This window comes from Bacillus rossius, chromosome 3, assembly GCF_032445375.1.
Source record: "Bacillus rossius redtenbacheri isolate Brsri chromosome 3, Brsri_v3, whole genome shotgun sequence".
NCBI lineage: Eukaryota > Metazoa > Arthropoda > Insecta > Phasmatodea > Bacillidae > Bacillus > Bacillus rossius.
The window spans coordinates 20,585,303-20,604,095 of record NC_086332.1 but is presented as its reverse complement, the minus strand read 5'-3'; the positions used below and the strand labels follow the sequence as shown (position 1 = coordinate 20,604,095).

Genomic DNA, 18,793 nt, shown 5'->3' with positions numbered 1-18,793 from the left:
ATCCCTGGAGCTACTTCAACTAACAGTTGATTTGTTTGGGCAGGTTTGCCCTATGCGTTCCACTTCTTCCTCGATTCTTCCTCGGCCATATTATTTTCTTTTCTCAGTTCCTCGCAACAATTTCATCAACAGATTTCAATTTTTTTTCCGATGTTTTTTCTCATGGTTGCAAACGTTGCCACTTCCGTTTCACTTCGATATCCATTTCATAATTCAAATATTTGCCGGGCCAAAAATTTTACAGGAAATCATTAGAATTCTGTATTTCCACGTCTCAGTAATGCATTAAAATTTACAAATGAAGTCCTGTTTGTTATATTTCTTCATGAATATCTATAAATATAAAAAAACAATTTACGGGGTATCATTCTTAATTTTCGGGCTTCTATAAATTTGCGTTTTGCTTGTGATTTTTAAAAAAAAATTTAATACTCGTGTAGGTAGTTGTTTGTAAGTGGCTCTGTCGGTTCAATAATTTTTTTTAGATTGGGTTTTGAGGAAAATAAAGGACAACTTATATTTAAAACCTATCATGAATATAAATAATGTTATCACTTAATGTACCGTCTTTTGTTAAACCTTTTTTATGTAGCCTTTATTTTAAAGTTATTTATTTTTAGAACATCCAACTTAAATCAATAAAAATCTGATCTTTTAATAAAGCGTATACTTAAACCTGGATGGATTTGTTTTTTCGAAATAAAAAAATAATTAATTTATGGATGATAGCAAAAGAAATAACAATTTTATTGAAAAATCTACATACAAATGGTTAATTCAAAATTTTATAACACATGATTTCATGTTCTCAATTCAAGCTTGAATTGAACATAATTTAGTCTTTAAGGTTCTCAAATAATTAAATAGAATTTATTATAGTAGCTCCTAAACCATTACTTAACTATCAAATAAATATAATATATTTTTTTTTAATTCAATTAAAATCCCCGGCAAAAAATAAAAAACCATATATGTAAAATAATTTAGGGAACTGCTTCCTTAAGGCTCATGCACCAATTGGATTTTTTTTCTTCGTTTTTTCGTCATCACTTTTATATGAGCTCTTTATAAATTTTTGAATCGATACTTCCCTTGCATTTTATGTTCTGCTACAAATATTTTCAACAGATATTCACTTACTGTAAAATAATGGTCTGTAAAAGTTCCGCAAGTGATGATAATTACGAAGACTTGTGGGCATTTTTACACCCACGATATTACACATGTTGAAAATATGTGTGGAAGAACAACTAATGCAAGAGTGGTATCGAGTTAAAATTTTAGCAAAAGCCCATAAAATAATGACTTAAAAAAGAAAAAAAAAAGGGGGGGGGGACATAGCGTGTGAGACCGAGCCTTAAGGAGAATTAGTCATCGCCAGTTTGGATTTTTCCAACTTTTTTCTAGAATTATAATTTTGAATTATTCATCCAAATTTTTGGCATGTCAAGGCATAAATCGTATCACCCAGACCTTCCGTACCTTGTCGCAACAACATATTTACAAATAGACTATAGTCTCTCAGCGCCGAGTGCAAATAACTTTCACTTCACGCGGGCGACTGCAAATATCATGATAATCACACCAGTTGCCAATTGTTGACTCTAACAAGTAGTCAAAGTTAATTACCATGCAATGTCCAACAAAAAAAATTAGCACGGAAGCTTTGTTGCAAGCGGTATCAAAATTTTTTAAACTAGCTGTACCCAAACACGCGTTGCTGTGGCTCAGTCTGGTTGAATGTAAAAGAAAGTAGGTACACGTACACAAAGCACCTCTCTCTATCCCTGTATACCGTTCTATATAATTATGTCCCTCCATAAATCTCATATTTCTCTAAATATACAATTTTCTCTCTCTCTCTCTCTATCAATATCTCTTCATAACACTCTATCTCGCTCTATATTTGTCTATGTATCTATGTTTCTATCTATATCTCAATCCATCTTCCTATCTATATCTTTATCTTTACAAAAACAGAAGACGCACACACAAACATTCATTTATATATATATATATATATATATATATATATATATATATATATATATATCTTTTTTACCTATCTATGTTTTTTTTTTTACCTGTTAGAGGTATGAAATGGGCACATAAAAACACGTGCGTATTCGAATGCAAACGTTGTGTGAAAAATTTCAAAGCAATCGGTGAACAACTTTCGGGGTTTTAAGATTTTTTTAACGAACCAACATTTACAATAATTTTTATTGATATGGATTGCAAGATGGCGAGGTCTGATCCCCCTTAAGTCTTATCCGTTCATTCGTTCGTTCGTTCGTTCGTTCGTTGGTGTACCTTGTGCACGGGGGAGCGGACTAGGGTGTCGCTCCAGCCTCTCTGGTCGCTCGCCGGCCACTGCGGCGAGCAGCGCGGGCTGTGCTGGTCCGACCCCGTCGCGGGTCGCGGGGGAAGGGGCGCGCCGCCGACCCGGAGGTGCCGGACGGACGACAGCCACCCCACTCTCGTCCTTGAGGCCAACTCGTCGAGCGGCGCGGGAGGTACGCCTGTCGCGCGAACACTTGTAACGAGCCCGACGCGAGGAACAGGCAGTCGGCGCAAAGGAAGTCGCCGTCGTTTGCGGAGTGTCGCGGGTCACGACAAGTCGCGACTCCCTGGCACGGGCGAGCGAGCCATTGTCGGGAGCCCAAGGCCGGCGTCACGCCACGCATTTCTGCCCCCGCGGCTAAAACTTCCGCAGCTTTTTTTTTTTTTTTTTTTTTACGTATCGCGTCTCAGCTCTCGGCGTACAGCATTTTTGGTAGGAGTAATTTAGTGAATGGAACGTAAGTCTCGTGGAACGGTAATTCGTACCCACTGCCATCTGTGGTGGATAATGCAAACGGAAGTTTACAAAGCCAAAGGGAAACTTTATAGTTTTTAATTAACATTTAATGAATTTGAACAAGGTGTGCAGTATTTTAATGAAATTCCTTGTTGCAAATCAATGCCCACCGTCTGGGTTTAGTGTCTTGTCAAGTAATTTTTTTTTTTTTTTTTTTTTTTTAGCTTTTATTGGAGCCTTTTCATTATATAGTTTAAAATGTTGGTCTGCTAAACAAATCATTCTGCAGTCGAAGTAGCTGCTCCGGCAGCGATTTCTAGCGGCAGGTGCGCAATCTATGCGTGATTCGCGTCCATAAATGTAGTCTAAAACACAATATCACGGTAGGCATTATTTTAATGAATTATAAGTTAAATTTGGTGTCCAACTTTCGTTTTATAAGTGTATTTGCAACATGAGAACACATGAATTTGCTCGTTACCAAGGTTAGATGTTACAAATGTCTAGCGAGTACTGAAAGACTCTATCGCTTATTTTTTTGGTGAATATTATTTCGATCGTTTTGCTTAGAGTGGTCTGGTCTCTCAAGAATGCACTAAGAAGCTTTATTAATATCTAACATGCAAACAAATGATCTAGAATTAATCACCTATTAGAAAATGGAAATCACTCCTTATCAACTGCACTCGGACACACTGCTAAAATTCATGAACTTAAGCTACAAAACAATAAACTAGCAGAACGGCCTGGCTACAACGAACATAAACTGATTTTTCTGGATGTTTTAGCCTACGAAAATTATATTCTGCATTGTTTTAGTGTATTCTGCATTGTATGTAGTTATAAGGGGCAAAAAAAAAACTTACAGAATAAAATTCAAAACGCACAGAAATAGCTAAATTTAATGCAGATTTTATTTTTCCCCTTTGGAAAAAGGGCCATGATTTTGATAGCTTGAATCCATCGTGCAAGCATAATAACAAAAAATTAATACTTTATAGTGCAATCTAGTCAACACACACATTTTCTTATTTCATAAATTTGTTAAATAAAAACGTAATAAGACGTTCAGAGCTCATGACTGGATGAAAACTTATCACGATTTTAGCAATAACATACTATATTACGCAAGAGTTAAACTGGGAGCGAACTTCACTTTATATCGATGCCGTGCTTGTGAAAAAGCGTGTCGCAATGCACTATTGTAGCTAGTCAAATTGAAATACACAAAGTTCAACCGTTAGGCTATGTTAGTTAGTGTTGTGTTAGTGAAATGCTTATTTTCGTTGTGTGCGTTCGTTTAGACTACGCACTAGCAACCAGCTTATTTTGTTTAAAGATCAAAGAGTATGTGGTCAATGGCGGATACAGTTTTTTTTTTGTGCTGAAAAAAAAGGGGGGGGGGAGGTCGGTATTTGAAGAAAAAAAATTGAACACGTGTGTTTAAAAAAACTCGTACAATACAATTGACACTAATTCACTGAAATATGGTCCTACACTAGTAACCGTATGCGGCGTGGATTCTTAATACAGTAACATAATGTCTACGTTGATATTATGCAAATTTTTTCATATTTTCCAGGGTTGGGGGGGGGGGGGGCGATATATCCCCTGCGTCCTCCACTGTTTTTTGTTACGTTCAGAAATGGACGTCGGGAAGCCTTTTTTTCACAGACGAGAGAGCCAAACTATCGATCGTGCATCTTCAGTTTTTTTTGGTTCATTGTAAATAAATATGGCGGTGTTGATAAAAGGATACTAATGGTCAATTAGGTTAGGTTACCTACATTATAAATACTTTAAAACATTGTGGACGGTTGATTTGGTTAGGATAGCTACATTAAAGATACGGAAAAAAGCATGAAGTTCGGGGAACTTCGGGTTTTGGCTCTCTCGTCTGTGAAAAGAATGCTTCCCATGGGCGTAGATCCCGGATGGGGATGGGGGGGAGGAAGGGTGGCTCTCATCCCCCTGAAATAAAAAAGCCCCTCTCTGTGTGGGGGGGGGGGGGGGGTCCGCTTGGACTTGCAAAATTGTAAACTGCGAAATACATGACAAATGTTATACCGGCGCCGGCGCGGCGCTCCCCTTGGGAATCTTTAAATATTTTCGCCCACGCGGTTCGGCTCGCTCGATAGGGGGCTCGCACGGCACGTGATTTAGCAACGGCGTCCCTCGCACCAGGTGACCGGCCGGACGAGCGCATGACTGCCTGTGCTCATTGCCGAGGCGAGCGGCGGCGCTGGCCGGAGGCGACGGGAGCCGCAGCGAATGAGGGCAGCGCCCGACGGTCTTGATCACGCGCCTCAACTGCACCGCGCACGTGTTGCTGCTCCACTGGTCACTGAGAAAGCGATCGCCCTATTTAACCGACATCAAAAGAGGAGGTTATATGTTCGACCGTAAGTTTTTTTTTTTTTTACTTGACAACGTCTAATAAATCGATGAACGCCGGCTGCACGCACGAAAAAGTGTCCCGGTTACGCACATTGTCCCGTTACGCTGTGTACCGTTACGCTAATTGTACGCTTGCGCCGCATCTATCTCTCTTCCACTCGATTGGAACAACCATCGATTTGACTTTTTCGAGGCACATTAAACTTGAAACACTCCCATTCGTTTCCTATGTTTCCTATTATCGTCCTATCCTTAACTGACTCACACAGATTGGAAGAAGTTAAATAGCAAACATGTATGAAAGTTATAGTTAAAATAATCTCTTCGTTAGTGTATTAAACATATTAAAATTAATGAGTGCAAATAAAAGTAAATTTATCAATTAAATTGTTGATTTCATTTTACTCCTTCTTTTTATCCATACAAAATAGTGATAATACAATAAAAATGATTCAATTTTATTTATAAAAGTATGCAATCATTTCATCAATGTTTTGTTATGACGTTGTCACGTTAAACTATCGTTCGTAAACCAAATTTACAGACAACCAATTTTTTTTGTGTATGTTCACCGGTTTCTCCGTCAATTGTGGATAGATTTTCGAAATTCTTTTTTTTTTTTTTTTTGAAAGGGTATACTCACGAGTTGGTCCCATTGTCACCAAGTGATAATCTTATGCGTGTATCACATGTTAATCGAGGGAAATCCTGAAATTTTATAGGAATGTACACTGTGTTTTTGCTGAACTTTCTCAAATCAAATGAAATCTATTAATGATTAAGGTGTTTAAGCCCAAGTGTTTAAGCCAAGAGTCATCACTTCGTGCTGCTGAGATGACGATGGCAGCCACAGCACTCAACTGTTAGGAGTTATGAGATAGTACTACAATATGTCCACAGAAATTACTTAGCAGTTCTATCAGTTTAGTTCGTGTAACACAATAAACAAAACACAGAGTGACTATACTAAAAAGTAAAAAAATAACAAAATACAGATATAATCCAAAAGACAATAATGCACGCAATACTGTGTATGTATTTTTTGTCTTATTTCGTTTAGTAAACAGTATTACAATTACTTATTAATTATCTTAATCTTTCAATTTCTCGTAATGCTTTTTCATCATGTGGTCGGTTAAGTAATTTATTTGGTTCTAAATCACAAAGTGCCATACCATCTAATGTTTTCACTCGACTTAGGGCAACATACACTTGACATTTGGCAAAGTTTTTTTTCCTAAGTAAATGACGGCTTTATTGAAAGTGGTATCCTGAAGCTTATGCACTGTTACAGCCCAACTTAGGATTAATTGCATTATTCTTCTTTCGACATCCCCATAGCCTTTTTTGCTTGAAATTTTGCTGATACAGGCGCTATTTCAATTAAGCCGTCCCTGTCTTTCACTTTAGTGCCAATAGTCTCATCATCATATTTGATACAAACTGCATCAGGCAGTTTACCTGCATCTAATTTATCACGACGAAGAGCAGGCCACCTAAACTTGCGTATGTCTCCCATAGCACCGTTGACGAGACCTTCAGTAACTGATATGTCACGCCTTAACATTACTCTCGAACATATGTTCACTTTTAGCACGTGCAACAAACCACCACAGTTATTTACATCAGCAGGAATTACATTAGATGGTGGTCGTTTTCCGTAGGTTGCAGCCTCTCTCGACTCATCGGTAGCGTGCAAGGTATAAACTTGACTGATGTAGTTGATTTGTCATTTTAGAGTTATAGTCGTTCACCAATCTGATCGTTGGAAAAATTCTAACTGCAGCGCCATCTGCGAAATCATCAACCTGTTCAACTCGCCGTCTTTCGCACAAAAGTTGCAATTGTGAGATTGTAAGCTCTCCGAACAGAAAATTATTTAATAAATCGACAAATTCCACAATGCTATTTTGACGCATATTGATTGTGAGTTCGCAGAATGAGAACTGTTCCCATAAATGGTTTTCTGAATTTAACCAGGAAGTTAGTTCAAAGCATCAATGACCTTTAACTGGTGGTAACTGCATAATATCGCCAAATAACAATACATGGAAACCTCCAAAAAATAAACTATTGAAATTTTCGTAGGATACCATAGATATTTAATCCACTACTAAACATTTGATGTAACGCCAGTTATGTCTTTCCCGTCCCAAAGGCTGTCCACTCATTTTACGATAAGGCATGGTAGTGTCCTTTTCTATTGGAAAAGAAAAAACCAAGTGTAGGGTTCTACCAGAAATATGCCGTGCCGCAACACCCGTCAAAGCCTGCCCAAACTAAGTTAGTGACAATTTAATTGTCACAAATACTTACCTAACCTAAATATTACTTACCTACCTATATTCACACTAAAAATGGAAAAATAAACCAACTTTTCAAAAAAATATTACCGACTTCAAAAAATAAATAACTACACTAAAAAGAGAAAAATGAAAAATTCAGATTTAATCCAAAATACAACAATGCACGTAATAATTTTAATTTATTTTTGTCTTATTTCGTTTAGTACACAGTATTATAATTACTTATTAATCAATCTACATAAATTTATGATTTATTTATACAATTACAATGTGACAATTCTTGTCCAAAACTAACGCCTATAATTTTATAATAAAATATTATTATTGGTATGTGCTACCTACTGACCAGTTTGAAGTCGGTGCCAAGCCCGAAAAATAATAAAAATTAAAGATATAAAGATATTAAATTTATACCTCAATATAACTCATACGAAATACTTAAATAAATATTTTGTTACTTATTAAAGATTAATCTAGCCAAATAAACCTAAAGAAGTGTGTGAAACGATATAAACAGCTTGAATTAATACCGGAATAAAAATATAGTGGAATACCTAAATATTTTGTTATTGATTAAAGATCATCCTATAAATAGCTATGTTCAACAGTCATATTATGCAAATCTATCAACTACGTTATAACGCATCTAAAATTCAATCCTACGAGACGACCGTCAATGACGTTTGCCCGCTCGTGTCTGTCCGCTTGGGTTGTTTTGCTTACGACGAGACCGCCATACACACTTACGCTCACACGCGCGGACAGACTTGCAATGTGTCGGGAGCGGACTTAGTCCATCTACCTACTACTGGCTTGGCACCCACTTCAAACCGATCAGTAGGTAGCACATACCAACAATAATATTGTCACGTGCACCTAGCCGGTGCCACCGCCATTTCTGTCACGATCCACTTTCAGAGGGGGGGCGAGAATCGTAGCTCTTTACATAGAAACAACTCGCTTGGCATCAACTAGTCTTAACTTCATAAAATACTTTACTGTACCTAGGATCATAGGTTCGTCATCCCGTACAGGATGTCTGGTGAGAGCTGAACTAAGGAGATTTTGCAAAATAACATAATACTTAATTAAAATTATTTTATTCTTAAAGTCAAATACTCAACATCATTTTAAAGAACATTTAAATAGCGGGATTACAATTTAAAACAATAATCTCTTTACTTCCTTAACGATTGAACGACCTTACAAGAGAGAGAATGAGAGAACTTCACTAAACACTTCCCTAGTCCTTCCGAATACCTCAAATCATAATTAATACTTAAAATTAAAACAAAGATAAGTCCATACTCACATTTTCCGAAAAGCCTTTCTTGATCGATTACTTTAAAAAAATAACGTAGGGGCCTCTCCTGCCCTTGAAATCCCGAACGAACATTACATTTTAAAAACTATGACGCGTGACCCCTGACGAGGGCCATAGCCTCCGCCCGAAAGCTTGACGACTACATTATGACCTAACTTAAATTAAACGACTCGTGGCCTCTGGCGTCGACCATAGCTTCCGCCCGAAAGCTTGAATTCCTACATCACGAACGAACTAACAACTCGTGACCACAGGTGAGACGCATAGCCTCCGCCTGAGTGAGCCTGAATTCCTACATCACGAACGAACTAACAACTCGTGACCACAGGTGAGACGCATAGCCTCCGCCTGAGTGAGCCCCGAGTCACCACTCACTTGCGCTTAAATTCGCGCGCCCTGCCGCGCCTACCATAACAAAAGCTCGTTATTGAAGTCAAATTTACTAAACAACTAACTAGAACATCTGGGAAGACTACCCCCCCTCTACCCCAATGTGCAGGCCACACCGCGCGGCTTGTTACGACAGCGCGCCCCAGTAACTGCGGCCCGTGGCTGCGCCAGCGCGCGGCCAAACAAACAAACAAAATTCTGCAAGCCCGCAGCGCGCCGCGCCGGCCCCGTGCCCCAATTACATGGTCACGCCACTTGCGCTGACGAGTGAACAGAGCAGCCAGCCCAGAGTCCCGTCAGTAAAGTCCCTAAATTTGATTTCAACAACCCTGCAAAATTTCAACCCGCGACATAACCCTCCCCTCACAGAGCTCGAGCCCCATCGAGCTACCTCAAAATTACAAATTGTCTTTTTCCATTAAACCATAACTATAAATTCCTCATTTCACAAAAATAATAATTTTCTTAGTTCCTTGCTGTCTGAACATACATCTAGATTCTGCATAAGATTTATTTTAAAACAACAAGTATTCATAAAATTAAATGTAAAACTTTTATCTGGTTTGTTCTCACAGGAACCTTCAGAGGCTCGAGTTCTCAATTCTAAAAAAATTGTTCTGTTAGTGAAGCTCTCTTTACAAATTAAATTACTGTTCTTAGTTTCTCAGTATTCGTTAAACAATGTGCAAATTCTTGATAATTATTATTATTTTTTTTTTTTCGGTTTCCGTTTATTACCATACTTCTTTCGTTCTTCAAAAAAAATTAAGTGTCCTTACAGTGTTTCAATTAATTAAACTCTTATCTCGTGAAGGTTGGTGCAACTCCTCGAAGTCAGTGTTGTCGAGAAGAGTAGCTCCCTGGGCTGGCCATCAGCAAACACCACTCAACTCCAACAGCTACTGGACTGGCTTCCAGGGCAGCTCACAACTTCTCCCCACATCTGCTTCGGAGTTGTGCCATCCTCATCACGAACAGATTACAATTCTGAAACATCATCAACAGGCATTACCATCACGCCTGACAAATACAAAACTAACTACTAAACTGCAATCGATGGGCAAGGATGCAAACACACAAAAAAATAAAATTAATTAATTCAACTGCTAACATAAAGTATCCCACCCTTAGCATAATCTAATCAGGCAAATAATTTGATAGGAAAAACTTAAGGAAGGGAAACATGACCTCCAATGATTTTCCCTAACTCTTGAGTCTTGATCTTCTCTATACAGCAAATAGTCCCCACGAAGTAACTGGGTTGAAGGTCAGTTCACATGACCCACCCATAACCTCTTCTACTCTTCTTTTCTTCTGGGGGCAACCACAATGCCCACCAATCTCTCTCCATGGTGCCGAACCAGCTATCCCATGAGAGTAAACAACGTAGTCAATAGAAGCGCAGAGGGGAAACACCAATCTCTGGCTTGTCGAGTCATAAAACTGCTTTATCTTCTTCTTCTTCTGAGTAAAAATATCTGACTAACCTTGCTTCTATTCTTCCAAACAGTAAAAGTTCATCAGGTATCTTCATGAAAGAAACATTCTAACTAATAATTCTTCATTTTTCTTCTTCTTTATTTCTGTTAGTTGTAATAGAAGGCCATGTTAGGGAGGTTATAGGGAAAAAGAGTGGCCAATTCCCACCCCATCACCCACCTAGATCATGACTAATTAACTTTTAAACTTTCTATTTCAAACAAATAAAAAAAAACATTTTTTTTTATTCAAACTTTTAAACTATAATTACTTTTACTTCATAACCTCAAAAGCTAATCAATAATTCTAAATGAAATTGTGATTTACTGCATCCTTGTTCCATCCGATCTGTTTGTTTATAACCTTTCTTGTAAAGTATAAAATTTTCAAACATTACTAATTCAAAAAAAAATTAAATTCTGGTGTCCTTTGAGTTACAATTAACTTTACTATTTCTTAGCTTGAAATAATTTAAGTTTTCAGAACTATTTCATTGTCTAATTCACAACACTTAAAAATCAACTCAAAACAACAAATCATCAAAATCAATAAGATCATCTGACCTACCTATCAGTACTGTGAACTTGAACTGTTCGTACACATTTATAATAAGCTATTGTATTTAAATTCCAACCTAAATAAGGTTTTAAAAAAAAAACTACTAATCCCTCTGTAAATTAAGAAAATTAACTTTAAAAATTAAACTTAAGGTATTAGTTCTTTTTGACAGCTACCACAACTCACTAGTTCCATTACATTACTATAACCTAAAAAGTTCTGTAAATAATGTTTATAACAAAAAAAACTCCAGTTACTGTCTTCCATAAAAAAAAATAAAACTTTACATGACCTTATTAATCTCCACTTGTAAGTCCATGGCTGCCAGCTTTCTCTTCTCTTGAATCTTCAGTCTTGGCTCTTGTTTCAGTGATCTTGTATCTTGTCTCTCGAACTCTTGTCATCTTGTAAACTGGACTGCTGCTCAGCTCATCTTAAGGAATCTGTAACAGTTTCAAAAATACATGTTAATTTAAATTACATAATTCCTGTTCTTTGGTCCTAAAAAAAAATTGTATTATTAGTACACATTACCCTGAAACAACATTATTATTCATTGTTTATTACTTAAAAAAAATGCTTTACCATAAAATCCTTTTTTGTTCTTTTCATTAGGCCTATTTATTTTCCTTCTTCTTAATTAAATTCTGCTTCAAATGTTAATCCTAACTTAAGACCTACCATCTATTTATTATTCATTACCTACATTATTTATGTTACCCTAAAATTCCCATAAGTTTCTAATACTTCCTATCAAAGACATTCTCTCTCAAAAAAAATTTACTTATGACTCTTAACTTAACAAACTTAAAAAAAACTTTTACACTAGACTTAACTTATTATTCATTCTTAGTTACTAAATTTCTATATGTAAACTTTAGTACTTACAAACAAAAACTGCCTATTTCTCTCTACCTCTTAATCTCTTTCAATTATTACAATAATAATGTTACCTTGCATCTTTAAACTTTCTTCTTTTCAATTAAATTAGACATCTCATAACAATAAAAATTCTGCCTATACTCTTCTTATGGGTGTCCAACCCAACAACAAAATTTCAAATTCTCAAGTTTCCTTATATTTAAATTATGCAATGCACATAACCTCTGTGGTGCCTGTACCCTTTTAGGCCTACCACCTTCTCCTCTCACAGCATGACAACTCTTATTCCTCGGGGTCTGTATTCACTGTTACAAATCAAATATCTCAAATAAATTAAAAACAAATTTATTATTTTAAGAAAACAAAAATTTACATTGAATTTACTATGGAGCCTGGAAATCTTAATGTCTCACAGCAGCTAACATGACTAAATCCCATGGAACCCCAGGTTTACATAACCTGTGCCCAAAAATTTAAGCATACCAGGCTTTCTCTGCACTGGTTTTACAGCATCACACACTATTTAGGGCCCCTGATCTGCCATCAGTCCCAAGGAGTTTTCCCACAACCCCTCTCTACACAAGCGCCTACCGCATTCCTCTCAATTGGCTATCGGTTTTACGGCATTCTTTTGAGATCCGACCATCAAGTTAGGGCTAATCGAACACTAAACCTCCATACTTCCAAACTAATGTAAATCAATTAAATTTTCTCTGTAATTTCTTAAAATCCAAATAAAAATTATTCAAACATGCCCAAGAAACTTTCAAAAAAAAAATTCATAATCTTATCTTCAAACCCTTAAAATAAAAATAAATAGATTACTCTGTTTTCTCCTTAATAACTGTAAACTGTCAACAAATATCATGTCGTAAATTTTAACTATGCTTACTGACTCTTAATCATAAAATCTCATTTGTCCTAATTAATAAACAACCGATTTCCTTAAAATCTCACTGTATCTCTCACACTCAAACTTCACTGGCTGAATATCTCAATAAATTCAAAAACAATTATCTAAACTCTTAAAGAAACTCCTCCCCAATTATTCAAATTACTTCACCTTATTTTATTTCATTACTTAAAACACCTTACTCAAAAAAAAATTAATTAATTATCTAGCTATCTTCCATTATTATTTATTTACCGAACAAAACTTTCTCCTAAATTAATTTAGTAAAATTCAATTTCACATTAGGCAAGTACACTAACTCTCTACAGCAATGTTTCTCATTTCCCTCCTTCCTAACTGAATCCAATCTTACTTAACCTCCAGGGAATTTACCTCACAAAATAACCAAAAATTTCACTGTAGTGCCTATCTGCTATAGGCCCACTACACAGGGGGCTCTAACCCCACCAACAAACTTCATTGAAATGGTACCCTATCCCATACAGGATAGCCACTTCGGTACTACCATGGGGAACTCCTGCCCCAAACTACTCACAACTCTCAGGATTCTCCTGACCCTTAATTCCGTAGTCAGCCCATCTCCTATGGTCTGCGCTACAATTCCCTTTCTTCCCAGGGACACAACGCCTCACCTTAGGGTCCCTCGCCCTAATGAAAACATTAATTTTGTCTCTCTGTTCTTTTGGAGTAAATTCCCTCTACACACAAAATCTAGCCTTCCCAGTTTTCTCAATGCTTATCGATTTTATAGTGTACCTTCTTAATAATGTTTACAAATCCCAAAAAAATATTTTTAAAACCGAGGTAGAATTTAACTAACAAAAACATAAACAACTTACAACGAAACACTTCTAGCCTATACATCATACACTTCTTAAAATAAATTACTTACATACTGAAAGTTCCTCTTCTTCTAAAACACACTTAAATTTAAATTTATTTAACCAATAGTCTATTTTCTTATCGCTAAGTTTCCGTACAGCTGATCAAAACAAGGTCACGGCCGTCCACGTCTCTGTACGTGCTCGTGACGTCACCGAATTCCATCAGGTGCGCCAACCCTCGCTTGCGGTTCCTCCGTTCTCCGCTAGGTCTCAGCACCTCCCCGTCACGTGTTCATTCTGCCACGTCCACTGACGTGTCGTTCTGAAACAACTCTCAACATTTTTCTAATTAAAACAAAACATCACTATAAATTCTATAACTCTCTTTTACATAAACTCTCGTTTTCTCTTTAATTCCTTTCTAACGTTTATCCTTCCCTCGACTGATTTAATTCGTACGTCTCGTCTCCTACGCGCACGACAGCAAAACAAACTTCACTTGAAAATAATTCCTATTTACGAAAAAAACTTTATTTTAAATTTTAACTCTCTTAACCTACAATCTTAAAATGAACTTCAATTAAATTAAACCACTTGCATTATCTCTAATAAGCATTTAACTTATAACGTATTCTCCTCACGTAATAATCCCCGATAAACTCAACGACTTAAAACAACTTATCACTATAAACTTTATCCTTACAAGTATACTCAAATAAACATCTGTTACGTCAAAAAAAAAATCTCAAAGACTTCCTCCACTTAGATTAAATTCCGTAATCCTCTCCTCAAGTAAACTCTTAATAACCTGCTATCAGAAGCTGAAACTAACTTAATAATAAACATAAAAATCTACCTCTCTCTCTCTCCAGAAATAGAACCTATCCGGCGAACTCTACCATTTCTGTCACGTGCACCTAGCCGGTGCCACCGCCATTTCTGTCACGATCCACTTTCAGAGGGGGGGCGAGAATCGTAGCTCTTTACATAGAAACAACTCGCTTGGCATCAACTAGTCTTAACTTCATAAAATACTTTACTGTACCTAGGATCATAGGTTCGTCATCCCGTACAGGATGTCTGGTGAGAGCTGAACTAAGGAGATTTTGCAAAATAACATAATACTTAATTAAAATTATTTTATTCTTAAAGTCAAATACTCAACATCATTTTAAAGAACATTTAAATAGCGGGATTACAATTTAAAACAATAATCTCTTTACTTCCTTAACGATTGAACGACCTTACAAGAGAGAGAATGAGAGAACTTCACTAAACACTTCCCTAGTCCTTCCGAATACCTCAAATCATAATTAATACTTAAAATTAAAACAAAGATAAGTCCATACTCACATTTTCCGAAAAGCCTTTCTTGATCGATTACTTTAAAAAAATAACGTAGGGGCCTCTCCTGCCCTTGAAATCCCGAACGAACATTACATTTTAAAAACTATGACGCGTGACCCCTGACGAGGGCCATAGCCTCCGCCCGAAAGCTTGACGACTACATTATGACCTAACTTAAATTAAACGACTCGTGGCCTCTGGCGTCGACCATAGCTTCCGCCCGAAAGCTTGAATTCCTACATCACGAACGAACTAACAACTCGTGACCACAGGTGAGACGCATAGCCTCCGCCTGAGTGAGCCTGAATTCCTACATCACGAACGAACTAACAACTCGTGACCACAGGTGAGACGCATAGCCTCCGCCTGAGTGAGCCCCGAGTCACCACTCACTTGCGCTTAAATTCGCGCGCCCTGCCGCGCCTACCATAACAAAAGCTCGTTATTGAAGTCAAATTTACTAAACAACTAACTAGAACATCTGGGAAGACTACCCCCCCTCTACCCCAATGTGCAGGCCACACCGCGCGGCTTGTTACGACAGCGCGCCCCAGTAACTGCGGCCCGTGGCTGCGCCAGCGCGCGGCCAAACAAACAAACAAAATTCTGCAAGCCCGCAGCGCGCCGCGCCGGCCCCGTGCCCCAATTACATGGTCACGCCACTTGCGCTGACGAGTGAACAGAGCAGCCAGCCCAGAGTCCCGTCAGTAAAGTCCCTAAATTTGATTTCAACAACCCTGCAAAATTTCAACCCGCGACAATATTTTATTAGTTTTGGACAAGAATTGTCACATTGTAAATGTATAAATAAATAATAAATTTAGGTAGCTTGATTAATAAGTAATTATAATACTGTGTACTAAACGAAATAAAACAAAAATAAATTAAAATTATTAAGTGCATTTTTATATTTTGGATTAAATTGGTATTTGTTTTTCTCTTTTTAGTGTAGGTATTTACTTTTTGAAGTCGGTTAAATATATATTTTTAAATAGTTGGTTTATCACATCAGTATTTCACAATTTCTCTTTTTCTTTAAAACGTAATCCAAATTATTTTGCGTATAAAATTTTATATTAATTCAATATGATTTTCTTTGTTAATAAATCATGTTTGTATTTAAAAGTTACTACTATAATAAGATCAATGTTTTAAGTTTATTGTTTGTTATACTTGATTACGTTTCAACAGTAGTATAGGAATGTATTTCCTAGGACATGGCGCTGGCGCGTGGTGCCGGTGCCGGTGTCCGCCATCTTGGATTGTGACGTCACGGCGGCCATCTTGGAGGAGTGTAACGGGACATAGCGTAACGGGACAAGTTTGTCCTTGACCTTTGACCCTCAAAATCCGCCAAAATTGGGCAAAATTTGCCCAAAATTCCTCAAAATTCGCCAAAATTTCCATTTATGTGGAAAAAATTTCCGCCAAAAAATCTCAAATAATTCCACAATTAAAAATTTCTCTTTTCGAGGGAAAAATTCCCGTTTCGAGGGAAAATTTCCCGTTTTTAGTCCTTAAAAATCCCAGCGGCTAGAAATGTCCATATGTAGGCTTAAGCATCCATGTCTACAGCCTACGATAAGCCTCTGACGTCATCATGGATTATGACGTCACCGTTGCAATTTTCGTTACGGCCGCCATCTTTAACTTTTTTATTTATTATCCGATTTTAATAAAAAAATTTAAATTAATAAAAAAATTAACTTAATAAATTTTTAATAAAAAATATTTAAAAAAACAAACATTTACGACACGGAGTTCGAACTCCTCGGTTCGAACCCGACGAGTGCAAAAAAAATTAAAAATGGCGACCGATCCTTCCCCCGTGGTGGGTGCTAGCAGACTGACTCCCACCGCTTTTTTTCAAAGCATATATATCGTCACCTAGTATGACGTCATGGCCGCCATCTTGTCTTCGATGCTGGAGACCACCATCTTGTTTTCGGCTGCTAGAGTATGCTGACGCCATGTTAGTTTAACTCTTACCCGCTAGAGTGCAGTAATCATTTATTATTGCTGTGACACCCGCCATCTTGTCATCTGGCCGCCATATTGAAATCATGTAATAATGTAGCTAGAAAAGCGGGAAAAATTCCAAAATTCATTAAATAAATCACTCATTAACTTACATATCGGTTCGATCCGCTCCAGTCCTCGGTTCGATACCCGATCGATGCAATAATGTTTAATTTTATGTAAAAAATAATAATTTCAATAAACCATGTTCAACATTCGTAAAGAGACTCTAAATCCTCTACGACCATCATCCTATCAGACATCAAGACCACCATCTTGGAAATCCGTAATTTTAAAGCTAGAGATTCGGGAAAAGTCCCAAAATTCATTAAATAAATCACTCATTAATTTACATATTGATTCGATCCGCTCCTGTCCTCGGTTCGATCCCTGGACGATGCAAAACATATTAATTTTAAGTGAACTATAATAATTTTAATAAATAATCATCAAAGTCCTAAATGAAGCATAGTTTCCAAATCAACCATCATCCTATAAGTCATTATGGTCACCATCTTGGAATCGTGTAATTATTTAGCTAGAGATGCGGGAAAAAGTTCAAAATTCATTAACTTAATGTGGAATCTATATATACTGATTGATTAGATCGAATAAGGTCCTTGGTTCGATCCCTGGTCGATACAAATCAACTTTAATTTTAAAAAATACCACAAAAGCGACAGGTTTGAGAAATAAAAACACCGCAAGTTCTTTTAAAAAATTTTATTACATAAATTCAATACACTACTACAAGTACAAAAAAAAACACTGACAAATTAATAAAGCCTTTTTGGATTCCTCGATTCAAACAGTCTTCTTATTGTAAGGACTAAGCCTTTTACATGACTTTAAATGTCTATCCGATCCGTTCATCACCACAGCCAAAGACGGACTGAAGTTCATATCACCTGGGGTCTCACTTATATAGTCTCATTAGCCGGTACAACACATGAGTCAAATCAATAACCATGTTCATTATACGTCTCGGAGCATTTTTTATAATGAAGATGCAAGCTATCGAGACGTGAAATTAGTTTATTGCACTTTTTGCACTGAAACAGTATTCTTTGAGCATTATTCTGACAGCTGCTTCTTTCATGTCTGCGCGCATTTGAAGTTCTAGTAAATGGTGCGTCACAGTATTTGCACTGACGCAATGTACGCCCTTCATTAGTTGAAGAATCCATTGCTGACGATGAAACTTCGGATGATGGTGGTATCACATCTGTTGAAATCTCCTCCAATGTTGACGCCGTCGTTGCCAACGGGATCTCCACCGCCGCCGTGGTCTCCTCTGCAGTCAGTATCGGGATCTCCGACTCCATCATCGTTGCTGCCATCGAGTTCGCAAGAACAGGTAATTACGCGATTTATGCACCAGATTAAACAATCTAGGTGATCCTTACACCGCCGTCGTCAGAAACAAACTGAGCGTCCTGCTGTCTAGGACTCGCTTATATACATGCACCGGATGGAATAATACGCTAGTCAAATCAAGAACAATTTATTATAATACTAGAGTCAAAACAACATTAAAAAAAATAGAAGCACCAT

The 18,793-nt window shown here is 37.1% G+C and overlaps 1 protein-coding gene and 1 long non-coding RNA gene across 2 annotated transcripts in view; both read right to left on the bottom strand.

Annotated features, from left to right (window-relative positions):
• The window catches only part of LOC134530318 (UDP-glycosyltransferase UGT5-like), a 47,113-nt gene extending 44,469 nt beyond the window's left edge, over positions 1-2,644 (bottom strand). The window contains exon 1 of the mRNA XM_063365043.1: positions 2,314-2,644. The gene's annotated coding sequence lies outside the window, so the exon portion shown is untranslated. The remainder of the gene's footprint in view (positions 1-2,313) is intronic.
• Positions 2,645-9,926: 7,282 nt separating this feature from the next.
• LOC134530315 (uncharacterized) lies at positions 9,927-14,030 on the bottom strand. Its single transcript, XR_010074802.1, has 2 exons — positions 13,942-14,030; positions 9,927-11,697 (listed from the first exon to the last, which is right to left on the bottom strand). It is a non-coding gene; the product is annotated as an uncharacterized LOC134530315 (long non-coding RNA).
• Between the last annotated feature and the right edge of the window lie 4,763 nt (positions 14,031-18,793).